This window comes from Ovis canadensis, chromosome 20, assembly GCF_042477335.2.
Source record: "Ovis canadensis isolate MfBH-ARS-UI-01 breed Bighorn chromosome 20, ARS-UI_OviCan_v2, whole genome shotgun sequence".
NCBI classification, from domain to species: Eukaryota; Metazoa; Chordata; class Mammalia; order Artiodactyla; family Bovidae; genus Ovis; species Ovis canadensis.
The window spans coordinates 42,101,834-42,106,662 of record NC_091264.1 but is presented as its reverse complement, the minus strand read 5'-3'; the positions used below and the strand labels follow the sequence as shown (position 1 = coordinate 42,106,662).

The window sequence follows — 4,829 nt, the reverse complement described above, 5'->3', positions numbered from 1 at the left end:
AAGGGAAGTCGTTCCCGACTCTTATTTGCAACTAGAAACCAAACATCCAATGGGACTGAGAACTGGGCTCGCGTCACGAGTGCCAGGGAGGAGGACCCGACATAGGTGGTGAGAGAGAAAGTGAAAGAAAGTCAAGACTGAAATCCCCAAGATGGAGCGTCCCTGTCCCAGACACCGCCCTTGACCCTGAGACACTGAGATCCTTGTCCGCCGGGGCACCTGAGACTTTGCCCTTATCCCTCCTCTCTTACACCGAGAGCTCCTTGTCACACTGTCTGCCTGAGTCCAATCGACATTTTCCATGGTAGAAATAATAAAGTTTGAATTCTTTAATTAATTTGTTTGGAATAATATTAATAACCCATGCATTTAATATGGAAAACAAGTTATCTCCCAAAACAAACATGGTAGTGAGAACAGTGAAGGTTTCTGTTTTTTAATTTAAACAAATGCTTCATTTTATTTCATGTTGGACAGATGCCTGTATAGGCTGCAGGAAAAAGGGGTGACTGCCTCGGGCTGTGGCCAGGGACTAGTGGCCTCCCCAGTTCTGTATGAGCTCCAAAGCTGTTTGAAAAATCATCAGGGTTGGAGAAGGAAATGGCAACCCACTCCAGTATTCCTGCCTGGAGAATCCCATGGATGGAGGAGCCTGATAGGCTACAGTCCATGGGGTCACAAAGAGTCGGACACGACTGAGTGACTTCACTTTGACTTTCACCAAAAAGAAATATAGTCTCCTATTCACTTCCTGCAGGTCCTTCTTTAGGACATCTGCATGTCTAGTCACTTTTTATGTAGTCATGTAGGACCTATAGCCTTATTTCCCAATTTTAGAAATAGAATTTTTTTATATGTAGGTATCCTGTCTAAAATTTTAACATTCTATTCATCTTGTTTTTGCTAATTTGATACCACTACTGCTTCTAGAAATTTCATTTCTTTGTTGCTTATTTGTATAACTTTGAAATAAATCTCTCACTCCTTAGACTAGAAGAGTAGACCTCCATGAATGTCATCTCCCCTTTCATAAGTGAATTCTAACTTGTCAGTAAAATATTTTATGTTCATTTAATGCTTAAGTGAAGCTGTTGAGTTGATAAAATCTTTACTACATTTGGAAAACCAGTGCAGTAATTTTTATTTTTGTAATTTTGGTGGCGGTATATTATCTCTGCAGTTAAGTCTTCTGATGAAGGTTCCATATATCAGTTCTAAAATGAAAATAAAAGTATTATTATTCATTAAAAAAAAAAAAAAAGAAAAATCATCAGGGAGCCGGTGGACACGATGATGAGGACGGTAATCAGAAGGAGGCCCAGGACCAGGGCACAGATGTTCAGGCACTTAGCGGAGACGTAGCTCCTGGCCCCAATATGTCACCAACCATCTTCCGGTCCCTAGACTCCACAGAGTAGGCGAATGCCACGAAGCCCAGGCAGCACCAGTTCATGAAGATGGTGTTGAACAGGGACCAGACGATGTGGTCGGGCACAGAGGTCTCGCTGTGGATGTTGATCACCGTGGTCGTCACGGGGGCCTGGCTCTGGGGAACCCCCAGCACAGCCACCTCATGCTCCTCCTTGAGCATCTCATAGGCTGGGGGCACCGCACCGTGTGCCCCAGTGAATAAGGGCTGGGATGTGCAGTTCATGGTGGGGACAGAGCAACTGCGGTCCAGATGCCAGCACACACTCAGGGGGCTCGCTCTTTACTCAGGAGTTTCAATTTCTCTGAATTTCCATTTCCTGGCTTTTGGGCAACAGTGAAGCTTCTTCAGTTCAGTTCAGTTCAGTTCAGTCGCTCAGTAGTGTCCGACTCTTTGCGACCCCGTGGACTGCAGTGCTCCAGGCTTCCCTGTCCATCACCAACTCCCGGACCTTGCTCAAACTCATGTCCATCCAGTAGTGATGCCCTCCAACCATCTCATCCTCTGTCGTCCCCTTCTCCTTCTGCCTTCAATCTTTCCCAGCATCAGGGTCTTTCCCAGAGAGTCAGTTCTTCGCATCGGTGGCCAAAGTATCAGAGTTTCAGTTTCAGCAACAATCCTTCCAATGAATATTTAGGGCTGATATATTTTAGGATTGACTGGTTTTATCTCCTTGCTCTCAAGAGTCTTCTCCAACACCACAATTCAAAAGCATCAATTCTTCGGCATTCAGCATTTTTTTATAGTCCTGCTCTCACATCCATCCATGACTACTGGAAAAACCACAGCTTTGACTATATGGGTCTTTACCAACAAAGTAGTGTCTCTGCTTTTTAATATGCTGTCTACATTTTTTTACATTTTTATATTTTTGAAATTCCCTTTCTTGCCATCTCATTAGAAGACCACTGGATTTTCATGTTTGCTTCTACATTGAATCTGTTATTTTGACTGAAATCTATGAAAGTAAAAGAGCCCACACATATGTTGGAGAAAGAAATGGCCATGCACTCCAGGATTCTTGCCTGGAGAATCCCATGGTCAGAGAAGTCTGGCAGGTTATAGTCCATGGGGTTGTAAGAGTGGGACATGACCTAGCAACTACACCACCACCACCACACATAGGTAGGAGTGGTATTTTTAATAACCTTTTCAGGTAATTATGTAAGTTCATCTTTGATACAAATCTAAAACTACAGAACTGGTAGGTTCTTAAATGTTATTTTCAAAGTGAACCTGAAATTATATCACTTGACTATTTACTGCTCTGTTACATCAGAATCCCTAAGGCTTTTTTCCATATTGAATCTCTTATACTAATATAAGATTTTTTGTAAGTAATACATTGTTTCCTTAAGTTACATAAATCTTCCGGTGTCATTCACTCTTTCAAGTGAAGACTGTATTCCACACAAGAGAGGGTAGTTCAGCTCATACAGATTATTTTCCTTGAGTCACAGGACTTTGGAATGTAGCAGAAGCTCTTAATGTATACTTCCCATGTCATCATAGAAGATACTTTGGTTTTTTGAGAGAAAGAACTATATTAGGATTTTGAGATGTGACCATAAAGTTGATTTTCCCTTCAAAATGAGGGAAACAGCTCGTTTTTGCAATAAGAAATGCAACATAACAATATCTGTGCAAGATGCATGTTAAGATTAGAACACATCTTCTGAATTTCATCTAAGCATGAGAAGTTTGACAGATCACTATTCACACTTTTTAAAAATTACTCTAGCACAAGGGAATAATAGCAGATTTTAGAATTATCATACCATTCTATATCGCATGATAACATGACATGCTTTACTTCTGTTCTCTTGCAATGTATCAGGTCTTTTAGAGCATCGTCACAGAAAGAGTGACATTCACCAAGCATGCTCACTTCAAAGAAAGCGCATACCTATTTTATGCATCAGGTTTACCATTCATCGTTCAAGAAAAGCAGCAGCATCAAGATAGAGTCATGCAGAACTTTACTCGTCCATGTAATCATTGGCAGTCAAGTCAAGCCCATATTTTTAGCTCTATAGGATCTGGCATGTATTAGTTCCCCAAGAAATTAGAGGTGTCTCCCTATCCCTAGAGTGGAGAAGAAACAGTAGGACAATCAAGGAGGCCGAAGTGAGCATGAGAAGTTAGAGCAGATGGAGAGATTTGATCTGGGGAATACCTGGAACCAGGCGGGACCTGACTGAGGGGTGCTATGGAAAGCATTCCAGTGTCCTGGGCCTGGCAGGCGAGGTGGCAGCTGATTTATAATGTCTTCCGGTCAGGACAGCTCTAGGAGAGTCCCGATTTCAAATACATTCTCAAATCTGTCAGGTCCTGATCCTAAATGTGTTCATTCAGCCGAATTAGCATGCCTACTTTGCCCAGTGCTGGTGTGGGGGCCTGTCATACACTCCGAATCAATGCTCTCACGTGGCTGAGCACTGGCTATAATGGAATACAGTGTATGCTGTTGCTGGCAGAAAACAAACCAGATAACTGAAATCATCACCTCATCTCTCTCTCACAATTATTACAATCATTGCTCATTATTCTCACTCTGATGTTTCTTAGAATATAGAGGATTTTAGCAAAGTTCCCCCAGGAAGGCAGACTTTGTGCTCTGGGGACAGGAGACGGTATGGACCTTGGCCCTGCTCAGCAGATGTCCCTCTTTGCCTGACTCCACTTTGATCTACTGCCCACCTTCACATGGTCTCCTAGGGTGTCAGGGACATTCTCATTGTCTTCTGAGCAGACCACTTGGTAGCCAAAGATTCATATCACAAAGCAGGGGCAACATGATTGAAAAACATCTCTAGTACATTACATAGACTGTCAAAAGCTGTTTTACACAAATAGCTGTTTATAGATGGCTGGAGAGACAGGACGGAGGTGGACACGATGAGGGACTGGACCCATAATTTTACATGTCTGTGTGTCACAGAGACAGCTTATGTCAGGGGCACACCTTCTATTTGTTACCTGTAGTGGACTTTCAATAGCTTCCAAGAGAGATTAAAGAAGAAAAGCAAATCGATGTACCTTAAAGACATCCTCTACGTCTAGAAAACTCTGATTAAGGCTAATTTGGAGAGGACAGCTAGCGAATCGGTCAGTGTGTTTGTCATAAGCAGCAATACACTGCCCTCTAGGGGCAATGTGAGGAATTGTAGAGTGCCGCAGGGCTCCTTGACAAATCAGCAAAAGAAGCCCATTTTCCAACTTGCCACCATCAGGGTCCTGCTGTTAGAGCAAACCAAATTCTGTAAGTTTCAGTGTTTTGGAGGTGCCTTCTAGAGGAAGTTACTGTCTTGACTAGGACACGAGAAGCCACTTACCAAGTGTAGTGTTTTGGGGAGTGCTGATTGAGCCCCTGAGTCAAGTGCTGGTTCCACAGGGGAGA

The 4,829-nt window shown here is 42.9% G+C and overlaps 1 pseudogene; it reads right to left on the bottom strand.

The window, feature by feature from the left end:
* Positions 1–532: 532 nt before the first annotated feature.
* Positions 533–1,606, bottom strand: LOC138425538 (interferon-induced transmembrane protein 1-like; annotated as a pseudogene).
* Between the last annotated feature and the right edge of the window lie 3,223 nt (positions 1,607–4,829).